This window comes from Tachypleus tridentatus, chromosome 10 (genome assembly GCF_004210375.1).
Source record: "Tachypleus tridentatus isolate NWPU-2018 chromosome 10, ASM421037v1, whole genome shotgun sequence".
Classification (NCBI taxonomy): domain Eukaryota; kingdom Metazoa; phylum Arthropoda; class Merostomata; order Xiphosura; family Limulidae; genus Tachypleus; species Tachypleus tridentatus.
In genome coordinates, this window is record NC_134834.1 from 101,675,100 (window position 1) to 101,691,248 (window position 16,149).

General features: G+C 34.9%; 1 protein-coding gene across 5 annotated transcripts in view; it reads left to right on the forward strand.

Moving 5' to 3' along the window:
- The first annotated feature begins 13 nt into the window (after window positions 1-13).
- LOC143229972 (uncharacterized) overlaps window positions 14-16,149 on the forward strand; it is an 87,181-nt gene continuing 71,045 nt past the window's right edge. For 2 of the 5 annotated variants that reach the window (XM_076462880.1, XM_076462883.1), the window contains exon 1: window positions 14-228. The gene's annotated coding sequence lies outside the window, so the exon portion shown is untranslated. The remainder of the gene's footprint in view (window positions 229-16,149) is intronic. The other 3 variants (XM_076462876.1, XM_076462885.1, XM_076462879.1) reach the window with 2 other exon arrangements.

Genomic DNA, 16,149 nt, shown 5'->3' on the forward strand with positions numbered 1-16,149 from the left:
TTATTAAAGTTGACAATCTTATTGCAAACTTTCGTCCACGAAGTTTCGTTTCTCTATACGCGGTTGAAGGTGTTTCCTGACTTAAAATCGAAAGACTTATTCATTGCAGACGATTCTGTTCATAAGCAGCGTATTGCAAAAATAGGTGTTATACCTATAAAACTCACAGACTTCTGGACATCAGATCTCGGAGAGGACGTTACACAACAGGCAGTTGCAGACCTAACGGTAATATATCATTGAATTCCATCAAGTTTTTTTGCAGTTCTCATTTATAAAGCTAAAGCAAAAATGTTAAGATATAATGTATATTTTGCACTTGAAAAATTATATAATTTAAATTTCAAGCTCAAAATAATACAGGAGGAAGAGTAAGAGACTACGTCACTTCTGTAAACATTCAATTACTGATGACATGGTTAAATATTTTATATTGAGACTTGAGCGCCTCTAACGATCAAATTAAAAATCACAATTGCTGTGAATGTTGAATTAGTCTGCTTACCACCTGTTATTAAGAATAACATCCTTTACACTGGTATAACTGTCAGATCCTAGAAGAGTATTCCTTATACTTAGTATAGCTGTCAGATCCGAGAATAATGTTCTTTATACTTAGTAAAGCTATCAGATCAGAAAATAATGTTCTTTATACTTAGTATAGCTATCAGATTCCAGAAGTGTTCTTTATGGTTAGTAAGGCTGTCAGATTCAAGAATAATGTTCTTTATACTTAGTAAAGCTGTCAGATACGAGAATAATATTCTTTATATTTAGTATAGCTCTCAGATTCGAGAATAATGTTCTTTATACTTAATATAGCTGTCATATCCGAGAATAATGTTATTTATACTTAGTATAGCTGTCAGATCCGAGAATAATGTTCTTTATATTTAGTACAGTTGTCATATCCGAGAATAATGTTATTTATACTTAGTATAGCTGTGAGAACCCGCAATACTATTCTTTATTCTTAGAATAGCTGTTAAATCCGAGAATGATGTTCTGTATACTTAGTTCAGCTGTCAGAACCCAGAATACTATTTTTTATACTTAGTATATCTGTCAGATCCGAGAATAAAGTTCTTTATACTTAGTACAGCTATCAAATCCGAGAATAATGTTCTTTATATTTAATATAACTGTCAGATCACAAAATAATGTTCTTTGTATTTAGTGTAGCTGTCAGATCACAGAATAATGTTCTTTATACTTACTATCGCTGTCAAATCTGAGAATAATGTTCTTTATATATATGCAAAAACGGCTCGTTTGGGTTGAGAAAATATTTTACATAGTAAAGCGAACAACGTTTCGACCTTCTTCGGTCATCGTCAGGTTCACAAAGAAAGAGGTAAGTGACCGGAAGCTGACCACATGTTTGGAAGGGGTTGTGTAACATATGTTACACATATGTAATGTTGTCCATTACGACCAATAATGTCCACATATGAATCGTTTAATTAGAATCTTGGTAAATACATAGCATGGGCATTCTCCAAATATGTAACATCAGCCAGCTCATTCATCAAAGACTCTTTTAATTTCAAGTCTAATCTAAATCAACTTAATCATAAAGCCTTAATGGCCAGTTTCGATGTTATATCCCTCTTTACAGAAGTTCCAACCACTGAAGCCTGCAAGATAGCCTTAGAACTCTATATCCGAGACCCTAACCCAACCATAGAAATTCCCAGTAACCAGTTAGCAAACCTCATAGAATTCACCACGATAAAGACAAACTTCATGTTCAACAACTTACAATTGTAACAATTTGTTACAAACAAATGGCCTAAGCATGGGCAACCCAGTATCACCAGTTCTAGCCAATATTTTTATGACACAAGTTGAAACACAAGCAATTAACACAGCATTACATCCACCACTATACTGGTACAGATATGTAGATGACACGGTTGCGGGATTCAAATCTACAGAACACATACTTAATTTTTTCAATCACATTAACTCTATACATCCCAACATCAACTTCACATGTGAACAGGAAGAAAACAATCAAATATCATTTCTTAACCTCAAAATTACAAGAACCGACACACAATTCAAAACATAAATCCACCGAAAAATCACCCATACTGGACTATACATTCCTTGGGACTCAGCAGATGAAACAAAACAAAAACTCAACATACTAAGAAACCAAATAAACACAGCCATAAAACTATGCTCACCAGATAAAATTAACGATGAATTAGACAAAATGAAACAATACTTCATCAACATCAATAAGTTTCCTCCACAAACCGTAGAAAACATTATACGCACACACCTAGACAGAAAGCAAAATCAACCAACTAAAGTAAATATATCTCACGAATCAAAAAACCACGAAACCATATACTGCTGTATACCATATATTCCTGACATCAGCAGACAAATAACCAACATTTGGCAAAAACTAGTAACAAAATATGACATTCCAGTTAATACCAAATTTATTCAAAAACCAGGCACAAAATTGAGGTCTATATTATGTAAAAACTACACTGACAAACACCACACCAACATTATTTATAAAATACAATGTGATAACTGCCACGGCTTCTATATTGGAGAAACAAGTAGAAAAATGGAAACCAGATTCAAAGAACATAAAAGCGCCTTCATATGTTTTCAAACACTGCAAGTCAAATAAACACAACATAACCATAGAAAACACTCAAATGCTAAATAAAGAAACAAACATAAACAAACGCAAAATTAAAGAAGCTTTACTTATACAACAACTTAAACCCAAAATAAGCCAATATAAAGGAACGCCTTTATACCTATATTAAATATAATAAAATAACATTATATATTCAAGCATCTAACACCGCCCTCTACATTCCGACACTCAGTTACACAACCCCTTCCAAACATGTGGTCAGCTTCCGGTCACTTACCTCTTTTTTTGTGAACCTGACGATGACCGAAGAAGGTCGAAACGTTGTTCGCTTTACTATGTAAAATATTTTCTCAACCCAAACAGCCGTTTTTGCATATAAATTTCTCTACAAGTGGGTTTTCTCGACATCACTGATCGGAGAATAAAGTTCTTTATACTTAGTATAGCTGTCACATCCGAGAATAATGTTCTTTATACTTAGTGTAGTTGTGAGATCCCAGAATAATTTTCTTTATACTTAGTATAGCTGTCACATCCGAGAATAATGTTCTTTGCACTTAGTGTAGTTGTTGTAAGTTTTTTTTATACTTAGTATAGCTTTCAGAGAAAATAATGTTCTTTATTTCAGATCCGAGAATAATGTTCTTTATACTTAGTATAGCTGTCAGATCCAAGAATAATGTTCTTTGCACTTAGTGTAGTTGTGAGATCCCAGAAGAGTTTTCTTTATCCTTATTATAGCTGTCAGATCCGAGAATAATGTTATTTATACTTAGTATAGCTGTCACATCCGAGAATAATGTTCTTTGCACTTAGTGAAGTTGTGAGATCCCAGAAGAGTTTTCTTTATACTTAGTATAGCTATCAGATACGAAAATAATGTTCTTTATACTTAGTATAGTTGTGAGATCCCAGAAGAGTTTTCTTTATACTTAGTATAGCTGTCAGATCCGAGAATAATGTTCTTTGCACTTAGTGTAGTTGTGAGATCCCAGAAGAGTTTTCTTTATACTTAGTATAGCTGTCAGATCCGAGAATAATGTTCTTTGCACTTAGTGTAGTTGTGAGATCCCAGAAGAGTTTTCTTTATACTTAGTATAGCTGTCAGATCCGAGAATAATGTTCTTTATACTTTGTATACGTGTGAGGCCCTTGAAGAGTGTATTCCTGCAATATTTTTTTTTTATAGAGAACTTTGGTATCAAGAAAACAAAGACAAAACTGCGTTCTTGTCAAATTTGAGATAAATGTTATATTTCCATATCTAGTTTTTTGTTTTTTTCTAAATTTCCATGCAGGTGTTTTGCATTTAGTTATGAAATACTTGTTACCTAAATGATACTGTAAACTTGGTATTGTTTAGTTAAAGGTTATGTTGTAATATAGCTACAACATAGAAGCTTTTATCAGTTTGTCCATATATCTGTGTTTACTCCTGAGGTTAGGTGATCCCATTTCAAGGAGAGATAGATTCTTGTAAATGTGTGATTTTGAAATATTTTTAAAATTGTATAACATCATCGTACAGATCCGTAACAAAAGCTGTATATGTTTGATACGTATAAAAATACGTAACTGCAAGGTTTGAGGTACAATCAATATACTAGATGTTCATATTTTAAGAGAAATCACTCACTTTGACGTATTTTAAAGACCGATTCACATGATACCAATTATGTCGTCCGCCACATTTATCACCAGGTGTACTATAATACATATAATTCTAGAGACATAAGTCCAACTTTTATCAATCTGACGCGTTTTTACGACCATAAAGTGGATTACACATGATCACTGAGACAGAACAATACTGTCGTCATGATATATAAGCGAAACTCCTTATAATTTATATTTCTAGAAGAAACGCATGAGGTAATACTGTTTATCGACAAAGTTATGTATATTGTATTCATAACTTAAACATCGAACTATCAGTTGCAGGAAACAATGATTTTCATCCATGACATCTTAAAGTAGCCATGCCCAACCATGCTGTATACGCATTTTAAACCATATCATACAAAACTTAAACAAAATTAAGTTCTGGCTTTTGATATACTAAACCCTCTAAAAGCCTCGTTCTAACCTAGCTCTATTCAATATTTCCTGCACCTGATTTCCAAGGAGACAATGAAAAGTTTTTCAGCTGAGGCCTAACAAGCTTTTGTTTATCCTCAGGGCATCTTGCTTTTCATAATCTAAAAATCTGTACATATGTCTGTAGCACTCTAACATTGGTCTATGTGCGCTTTTACTTATTCAATAAATATCTACTTCACGCAGTTAATTTAATCTATCTTTATACTAAATCTATTGAATCTTACCTGATATTTTTATTTATGTGTATAATTACGTCAAATCATAAGTTTTTATTGTAATGCAGACTTGCTTTTTTTACGTACTTAATTATATTCATTAAGACAAACTCGTGTCGGTTATTTTAGAATTACGAATTTTCTTTCACACCTTTCTTCTACTGCTTAACTTACGACTTTTTTTTAAAGTAAACTCTGATTTTAAAGAAAGTTGAAACCTGTTGCAAAAGTTTTTATATACGCCTTAAACGTTAGCACAGTTGATTGTAGCGCCATTTAATGGTGTTTATATATAAAACTACCTGATGTTAATTTTAAAGGTACGAGTGTATTGATATTAAAAGTGGATTCAACAAGTGGTATGTGTATTTATAAAAATAATATAATTTCGCTTATTGAAAGCTATTATCCTTAATGAAAAGAAAATAATAGAATTATATCAATTTTTGTTTTGTGTTTTAAGTTAAGAAATGCGATATTTTATATTTATTCTCTTTTATAACATTATTTCTCTGTGTTTAATATTTCTTTGGTACTTACGTTTCTAATGTGATTTTCCTATCAGTAATGCACTACGTGGCCAGAAGAATGTACACGGCTGACCACCACACCCATATGTGCTTGTTGAACGTCTCATTCCAAAACTATAGTTGTTAATAAGGAGTTGGTACCCCCCCCCCTTTGCTCCTATAACAACATCCACTCTTCTGGGAAGGCTTTCCTCTAGATTTTGGAACATGGCTGCGGGGATTCGCCCCTATTCAGCCACAAGAGCATTAGTGTGGTCGGGTCTGATGTCGGGTAAGAAGGCCTGGCTCACAGTCGCCGTTCCACTTCATCCCAAAGGTGTTCGATTGGGTTGAGGTCAGGGTTCTGTGCAGGCCAGTCAAGTTATTCCACACCAACCTCGGCAAACCATGTCTTCATGGACCTTGCTTTGTACATGAGGGTATTGTCATACTGAAACAAAAAAGGGCCTTCTCCAAACTGTTGCCACAAAGTTGGAAGCACATTCTCAAGAATGTTGTTGTATGTGGTAGCATTAAGATTTCCCTTCACTGTAACTAAAGAGTCTAGCACAAACCATGAAAAACAGCCCCAGACCGTTATTCCTCCTCCACAAAACTTTACAGTTGGCACTATGCATTCCGGCAGATAGCGTTCTTCTGGCAACCACCAAACTCAGATTCGTCTGTCAGACTGCCAAATAGTGAAGCTTGGTTCATCACTCCAGAGAACGTGTTTCCACTGCTCCAGAGTCCAATGGCAGTGTGCTTTACACCACTCCAGCTAACGCTTGGTATTGCAAGTAGCAATCTTAGGCTTGTGTGTGGCTGCTCGGCCATGGAAACCCACTTCATGAGTCTCCTGATGAACAGTTATTGTGCTGATGTTGCTACCAAAGGCAGTTTGGAACTCGGTAGTGAGTTTTGTAACTGTCGACAGGCGATTTTTACGTGCTTCATCACTCGGCGGTCTCGTGCTGTGAGTTTGTATGGCCTACCGCTTCGTGACTGAGTTGTTGTTGCTCCTAAACGTTTCCACTTCACAATAACAACACTTACAGTTGACCGGGACAGCTCTAGCAGGGCAGAAATTTGACGAACTGACCTGTTGGAAAGGTGGCATTCTATGACAGTGCCACGTTGAAAGTAACTGGGCTCTTCAGTACGATCCATTCTACTGCCAATGTTTGTCTATGAAGATTGCATGGATGTATGCTTGATTTTATGCACTTGTTAGCAACGGGTGTGACTGAAATAGCCGAACCTATTAAGTAGAAAGGGTGTCCACATACGTTTGGCCATGTAGGTGTACCTAATCTGCTGAAAGAATAGAAGGTTCATACATGTGTGTTCCCCACTAGTGCAGCGGTAAGTCTACAGATTCCTCTTGGTGGACTCAGCAGATAGCCTGGGGTGGCTTTGCTATAAGAAAAACACACTTATATGTGAACTTGTAACGCCAAATTACAATTGTCTCTTTTTAATATAGGTCATTATAAAATTAACTTATGCAGGAATTTGTCCTGGTGACAGTGAGTGTATGTGTGTAGAGTCAGGCAAACATAACTAGTAACGGTAACAGTGAGTGTATGTGTGTAGATCAGGCAAACATAACTAGTAACGGTAACAGTGAGTGTATGTGTCTAGAGTCAGGCAAACATAACTAGTAACGGTGACAGTGAGTGTATGTGTGTAGATCAGGCAAACATAACTAGTAACGGTGACAGTGAGTGTATGTGTGTAGATCAGGCAAACATAACTAGTAACGGTGACAGTGAGTGTATGTGTGTAGAGTCAGGAAAACATAACTAGTAACGGTGACAGTGAGTGTATGTGTGTAGATCAGGCAAACATAACTAGTAACGGTGACAGTGAATGTATGTGTCTAGAGTCAGGCAAACATAACTAGTAACGGTGACAGTGAGTGTATGTGTGTAGAGTCAGGCAAACATAACTAGTAACGGTGACAGTGAGTGTATGTGTCTAGAGTCAGGCAAACATCACTAGTAACGGTGACAGTGAGTGAGCTGTGTAGAGAGTCAGGCAAACATAACTAGTAACGGTGACAGTGAGTGTATAACTAGTAACTAGAGTCAGGCAAACATAACTAGTAACGGTGACAGTGAATGTATGTGTCTAGAGTCAGGCAAACATCACTAGTAACGGTGACAGTGAGTGTATGTGTCTAGAGTCATGCAAACATAACTAGTAACGGTGACAGTGAGTGCATGTGTCTATAGTCAGGCAAACATAACTAGTAACGGTGACAGTGAGTCCATGTGTCTAGAGTCATGCAAACATAACTAGTAACGGAAAGATGAGCATTTAGACATTATACACATAACTAGTAACGGAAAGATGAGCTTTTAGATATTATCCACATAACTAGTAACGGAAAGATGAGCATTTAGACATTATACACATAACTGGTAACGGAAAGATGAGCTTTTAGACATTATACACATAACTAGTAACGGAAAGATGAGCTTTTAGACATTATACACATAACTAGTAACGGAAAGATGAGCTTTTAGATATTATACACATAACTAGTAACGGAAAGATAAGCTTTTAGACATTATCCACATAACTAGTAACGGAAACATGAGCATTTAGACATTATACACATAACTAGTAACGGAAAGATGAGCTTTTAGACATTATACACATAACTAGTAACGGAAATATGAGCTTTTAGATATTATACACATAACTAGTAACGGTAAAAGATGAGCTTTTAGACATTATCCACATAACTAGTAACGGAAAGATGAGCTTTTAGACATTATCCACATAACTAGTAACGGAAAGATGAGCTTTTAGATATTATACACATAACTAGTAACGGAAATATGAGCTTTTAGACATTATCCACATAACTAGTAACGGAAAGATGAGCTTTTAGACATTATACACATAACTAGTAACGGAAAGATGAGCTTTTAGATATTATACACATAACTAGTAACGGAAAGATGAGCTTTTAGACATTATCCACATAACTAGTAACGGAAAGATGAGCTTTTAGACATTATCCACACATAACTAGTAACGGAAAGATGAGCTTTTAGACATTATCCACATAACTAGTAACGGAAATATGAGCTTTTAGACATTATACACATAACTAGTAACGGAAAGATGAGCTTTTAGACATTATACACATAACTAGTAACGGAAAGATGAGCTTTTAGACATTATACACATAACTAGTAACGGAAAGATGAGCTTTTAGACATTATCCACATAACTAGTAACGGAAAGATGAGCTTTTAGACATTATACACATAACTAGTAACGGAAAGATGAGCTTTTAGACATTATCCACATAACTAGTAACGGAAAGATGAGCTTTTAGACATTATCCACATAACTAGTAACGGAAAGATGAGCTTTTAGACATTATCCACATAACTAGTAACGGAAAGATGAGCTTTTAGACATTATCCACATAACTAGTAACGGTAACGGAAAGATGAGCTTTTAGACATTATCCACATAACTAGTAACGGAAAGATGAGCTTTTAGACATTATACACATAACTAGTAACGGAAAGATGAGCTTTTAGACATTATACACATAACTAGTAACGGATTATCCACAAGATGAGCTTTTAGACATTATACACATAACTAGTAACGGAAAGATGCTTTTAGATATTATCCACATTTAACGGAAAGATGAGCATTTAGACATTATCCACATAACTAGTAACGGAAAGATGAGCTTTTAGACATTTTAGACATTATGAGCTTTTCCACATAACTAGTAACGGAAAGATGAGCTTTTAGACATTATCCACATAACTAGTAACGGAAAGATGAGCTTTTAGACATTATACACATAACTAGTAACGGAAAGATGAGCTTTTAGACATTATCCACATAACTAGTAACGGAAAGATGAGCTTTTAGACATTATCCACATAACTAGTAACGGAAAGATGAGCTTTTAGACATTATCCACATAACTAGTAACGGAAAGATGAGCTTTTAGACATTATCCACATAACTAGTAACGGAAGATGAGCTTTTAGACATTATCCACATAACTAGTAACGGACAAAGATGAGCTTTTAGACATTATCCACATAACTAGTAACGGAAAGATGAGCTTTTAGACATTATCCACATAACTAGTAACGGAACGGAAGATGAGCTTTTAGACATTATAACGGAAGATGAGCTTTTAGACATTATACACATAACTAGTAACGGAAAGATGAGCTTTTAGACACATAACTAGTAACGGAAAGATGAGCTTTTAGACATTATCCACATAACTAGTAACGGAAAGATGAGCTTTTAGACATTATCCACATAACTAGTAACGGAAAGATGAGCTTTTAGACATTATACACATAACTAGTAACGGAAAGATGAGCTTTTAGACATTATACACATAACTAGTAACGGAAAGATGAGCTTTTAGACATTATCCACATAACTAGTAACGGAAAGATGAGCTTTTAGACATTATCCACATAACTAGTAACGGAAAGATGAGCTTTTAGACATTATCCACATAACTAGTAACGGAAAGATGAGCTTTTAGACATTATCCACATAACTAGTAACGGAAAGATGAGCATTTAGACATTATACACATAACTAGTAACGGAAAGATGAGCTTTTAGACATTATCCACATAACTAGTAACGGAAAGATGAGCTTTTAGACATTATCCAGTGATTACTGGTGCAAGTCTTTCTAATAATTTTAATTATATGTGAGAAAGGTTAAATCAGTTTCTACTTCATGTAGTAACTTTCATAAATTATTGTCCTTTGAATCTGGTATGAGATGATAAACAAACAAATAAAAGCTCTATTGACCATTACAATGTGTAACATTAGGCTTTGTAAAACACAACTGCTTATATCCTGTTCACAAGAACATTAACAAAGTGCAGATAACCTGAAGGAAAGTTTTTTTTTTTTTTCTGAATTTAGGCAAATATTATTTTTCTGTTTAAGGAAGATATGAACTGTTATCCTTCCTCCTCATTTGAAATTATTCCCAGATCCAAATTGTATTTAGTGTGTGTACATTGTGTTTGCTTGTAGCAAAGCCACATCAGGCTCTCTGCTAAGTCCACCTAAGGGAATCTATAGACTTAACGCTGTACCAGCGAGGACATGTATGTAGTATAACGTTCATTTTGTTTTATGAAATTACAGGCAGTTTAAGTATTCTGTGAAACATTTTTCAAATAAAAAAATAAATAAAGATAAACTCGATGCCAGTCGTTACGTGATGAGAACGACATTGTATCAACGTGTTCCTTACTGGTTATATTGGGATATATTAAGAAATCTGACGAGGCAAACGTCAGCTAAGGTGATTCCGAAGGAAAAGTTGATTTGCAATCTGGGATCCTCCAGCGATATGAGATTTGAAGCATGTGATTGAATAATTTACAAGTAAAGTTCCGGACAGACAAACGAAAGCGTATTATTTATATAGATCAGTGAAGTTTCTTACACAACTTGCAGCATTTATTTCATTTGCCTCACAGTAATGGCGTGACAGTGTGCGTGCACATGCGTCATCATATTATAATTGAGCTTGCGATGTATGCGTCCAAAATTCGAATCAAGGAAACTACCGCTGCGATTATCACCAATCGTAAGAGGATATTTTTATAACTTGGCGGTATTTTTATAGCTGAGTAATAAATAAAACATTTGAAATTTCCACAACAATGATATATTTCAGACTTACCCAATTAAAATTACAAAAAGTAAGTTTCAAATATAAAACAATTGAAAAACAAACTTTAAAATATATTTTTCTTTAGTGAAACTCTAATGAGTGTTACAACGGAAAAGCAAGCCACTGTCATTGATAACTGCGTCTGTAAAGAAATACTTTAATAAAATCTAATATGCGATATAACGCTGGGCTGATAGCTCATTTTAAAACTAAAATTACAATAAAATCCTTTTTCATGGATTTCAAGGAACTGTACAGAATGTCCGGAATTAGCACATAGTTGTGAAAATGTCAGACAATTCCAGAAAATTCCTCAGGCCTAATAGCCTTCCGAAGAAACTAATAGTTATACTTGCCCAGAGGGCAGGTTTATCTTCTAGTTCTCTGAATATTGTCGAATCTCATCCCTATTAGCCACCTTCATTTTATTAGTGTAACTATTTAAAATAAATTATCTAACTTATATTTGTAGATATCTTGGGGAGCCCCAAGAATTCTTGAAAGTTCCATGTCGATTTGGGTTCTGAAAGCGGGGTCTAAGGCAGGAAAGGACATGTAGCTGTCAAACTTGTAAAAATGGATAAGCATTGGGTTTTTACCATCTGCTGTGTCCACCAAGGGGAATCAAACCCCTAATTTTAGCGTTGTAAATCCAAAGACTTACGCTGTCCCACCGGGGCATTCATTATAAGAGAATAAAACTGAGCAGCAAACTCAAAACTATTAGAACTAACTAGAATGTGGCACAAAAAGAACTAACACTGAGTTAAACACAGAAAAATAAAATGAAATTCAAAATAGTGTATTAGTTAAATTTATAATAATCATTAATATACACGAAAGGCTGAAATACAGAATAAAACTCAGGTAAGTCATTCACTTGATACAATTAAAACAAACTTCAAATAAAATAACAAACTAAAACAGTAAAGCATTGGTACAGTGTGTAAAACGAATCAAAACCTGACTACAGTGAGTCAAACGAACAATAATGAAAACATGACTAAAGCAGGCTCCTCTGTCGGATAGAGTATCGTGACTACTGACCACACATCGCTTCATGATCAGCGTGCGAGAAATATCTCATATTATTCAAAGAGAAATGACCGGCAATCAAGAAACCTAATTTGTTATAGCGAAATCTAGTCTGCAAACAGTTTTGTTACACCAGTTACAATAATTGTATGGACTACTAAACAAACAGGAACTAATGCTTCTTATCTTAAGGATTTTAAAACAACATTTCTGCCAACGTCGAATTATTATTCGAAACAACTGAAAGATAATCTAAATACAATTATTTCGCTCGTACGTCCAGTTACGTTCATTTGGCTTTATACAAAAAATAACTTAGTTCAGTTCCACAACTTTAGCCGTTTAAAATATAACCATATAAAGGCAAAACCTAAAACTTTAATTTTATAAATGCAAAACCTAATGTTCTAACCTTATAAACACGAAACCTAAAAATCTAAATTTATAAAAACGAAGTATAAAAATACAACCTTAAAAGATAAATTCTAAAAATCTATGGATATTCCGTTTGTCCCAGTTGCAGAATATCTTTTCACCAACCCGAACAAAAACAATGTAGATATTTTCACAATTACGTTGTCCTCCGCTGTGACAGCGGTAAGTCTTTGGATTTAGAACGCTAAAATGAGCAGATTGCCTCCCCTTGGTGAACGCAGCAGGATAGCGCAGTGTGTGTATATTTTTTTATAGCAGAGCCAGACTGGGCTATCTGCTGAGTCTATAGCCCAATATGGCTTTGCTTATCAGAAAACACATACGCAATCAAGTTTCCTCCTCTGTTACCTGCAGTAGAGAGGGCGCTTAGCAACTAACAGACGAAAACTTTCTCAGCAAAAAACAAAACACATTTCTAAAAATTTTATTTCAAAAATAAGCCAAGAGTATTTTTCTTTATAGTACGTAAATCTAACACCTCTGTTTTTTCGTCATAATATAAGCTACTTATCCTGATCTTTATTAAATATATAAATCTCAATAATTCAGACAAAATTCTTTATAATTGTCTGGAAAGTTTGAGTTTATATTTTCAGAGTGTGCACGAAATGAAACATTCACAAACCAAACCACACGTAACTTCAGATACGTATTTGTCGACATCACGTATTATTAACCAACACATCATCCGATTTACTAGTAGAAACCAAAATTAAGTCTTTCATTTCTCGCGCGCCATCTATTGAATAAGCAAAATATCAACTTAAACAACATCAAGAAACCAACACTGGTATTATACAACAATCGGTTATTGTTATATGCTTTCAACACGACTTTTGATATGTGCACAAAGAAACAAATGAAGTAAAATAACAACCGATTTGGAGAAATGTCTACAGTCCGTGTTAATTGCACTTAACTGAATTTGGAACAATTTCTTCTCTGCTCTCCAGAAACAAGGCTGTATATTCATTTCGCATCAAACATGCTCACCCTTTCAGCCGTGGGGGCGTTATAAGTAACGATCAATCCCACTATTCGTTGGTAAAAGAGTAGCCCACGAATTGGCGGTGGATGGTGATGACTAGCTGCCTCCCCTCTAGTCTTACACTGCTAAATTAGGGACGGCTAGCGCAGATAACCCTCGTGTAGCTTTGTGCGAAATTAAAAAATAAAAGCGCTTACCTAACAGCATTGTACAGTCACTGTTTTAGTATCTGTGTTTATCTAATGGTTTTTACAGTCAGTATTCTAAGATTGTGTTTATTTTATGGTATTGCTGTTCCGGGATCATTGTTTATCTAATGGTTTAATTTTACACTAACTCTTCTATGACTTGTGTTTATTTAACTGCATTGTACAGTCACTGTTCGAGGGTCTCTGGTTATCCAATGGGTTATATAGTCACTGTTGTAGGGTCTGTGTTTATCTAACGGTATTGTACAATGTTCTACGATATGTGTTTATCTTAAGGTATTGTACAGTCAATGTTTATGATCTGTATTTTTATTAATCTGTATTTATATAGTCAATGTTCTAAGATCCGGGTATATCTTAAGGTATTACTGTTCTAGGACCTGGGTTTATCTAATGGTTCATACAGTTACTGTTCTAGGATCTGTGACTTGATAACTGTATTGTGCAGCCACTATTTAGGATTTGTATTTATCTTAAGGTATTATAGTCACTGTTTTAGGATCTGTGCTTATTATGAAGTCTGATACACAGAAATACTACTGTAATTCAACTGACCGGTTAATATAAGATTTCATATTAAACGAGTACAAAGAGGTCTTGTGGTCGGTTATACAGATCGAGCCTGTGTTGAGAAAGGATTGCAACTGTCTCTCAGAACGATCATCCTAACTGCTGGTTAGTCCTATCTATAAGGAAAAGGAAGTTAATGTAGTCTATCAGGAAACTCTAATCACTCTTCTATTGTACTGCTGGTTAGTCCTATCTATAAGGAAAAGGAAGTTAATGTAGTCTATCAGGAAACTCTAATCACTCTTCTATTGTACTGCTGGTTAGTCCTATCTATAAGGAAAAGGAAGTTAATGTAGTCTATCAGGAAACTCTGATCACTCTTCTATTGTACTGCTGGTTAGTCCTATCTATAAGAATAAGGAAGTTAATGTAGCCTATCAGGAAACTCTAATCACTCTTCTATTGTACTGCTGGTTAGTCCTATCTATAAGGAAAAGGAAGTTAATGTAGTCTATCAGGAAACTCTGATCACTCTTCTATTGTACTGCTGGTTAGTCCTATCTATAAGGATAAGGAAGTTAATGTAGTCTATCAGAAAACTCTAATAACTCTTCTATTGTACTGCTGGTTAGTCCTATCTATAAGGAAAAGGAAGTTAATGTAGTCTATCAGGGAACTCTAATCACTCTTCTATTGTACTGCTGGTTAGTCCTATCTATAAGGATAAGGAAGTTAATGTAGTCTATCAGGAAACTCTAATCACTCTTCTATTGTACTGCTGGTTAGTCCTATCTATAAGGAAAAGGAAGTTAATGTAGTCTATCAGGAAACTCTAATCACTCTTCTATTGTACTGCTGGTTAGTCCTATCTATAAGGATAAGGAGGTTAATGTAGTCTATCAGGAAACTCTGATCACTCTTCTATTGTACTGCTGGTTAGTCCTATCTATAAGGATAAGGAGGTTAATGTAGTCTATCAGGAAACTCTGATCACTCTTCTATTGTACTGCTGGTTAGTCCTATCTATAAGGATAAGGAAGTTAATGTAGTCTATCAGGAAACTCTAATCACTCTTCTATTGTACTGCTGGTTAGTCCTATCTATAAGGAAAAGGAAGTTAATGTAGTCTATCAGGAAACTCTAATCACTCTTCTATTGTACTGCTGGTTAGTCCTATCTATAAGGATAAGGAAGTTAATGTAGTCTATTAGGAAACTCTGATCACTCTTCTATTGTACTGCTGGTTAGTCCTATCTATAAGGAAAAGGAAGTTAATGTAGTCTATCAGGAAACTCTGATCACTCTTCTATTGTACTGCTGGTTAGTCCTATATTTCAGGATAAGGAAGTTAATGTAGTCTATCAGGAAACTCTAATAACTCTTCTATTGTACTGCTGGTTAGTCCTATCTATAAGGAAAAGGAAGTTAATGTAGTCTATCAGGAAACTCTAATCACTCTTCTATTGTACTGCTGGTTAGTCCTATCTATAAGGATAAGGAAGTTAATGTAGTCTATCAGGGAACTCTAATCACTCTTCTATTGTACTGCTGGTTAGTCCTATCTATAAGGATAAGGAATTTAATGTAGTCTATCAGGAAACTCTGATCACTCTTCTATTGTACTGCTGGTTAGTCCTATCTATAAGGATAAGGAGGTTAATGTAGTCTATCAGGAAACTCTGATCACTCTTCTATTGTACTGCTGGTTAGTCCTATCTATAAGGAAAAGGAAGTTAATGTAGTCTATCAGGAAACTCTAATCACTCTTCTATTGTACTGCTGGTTAGTCCTATCTATAAGAATAAGG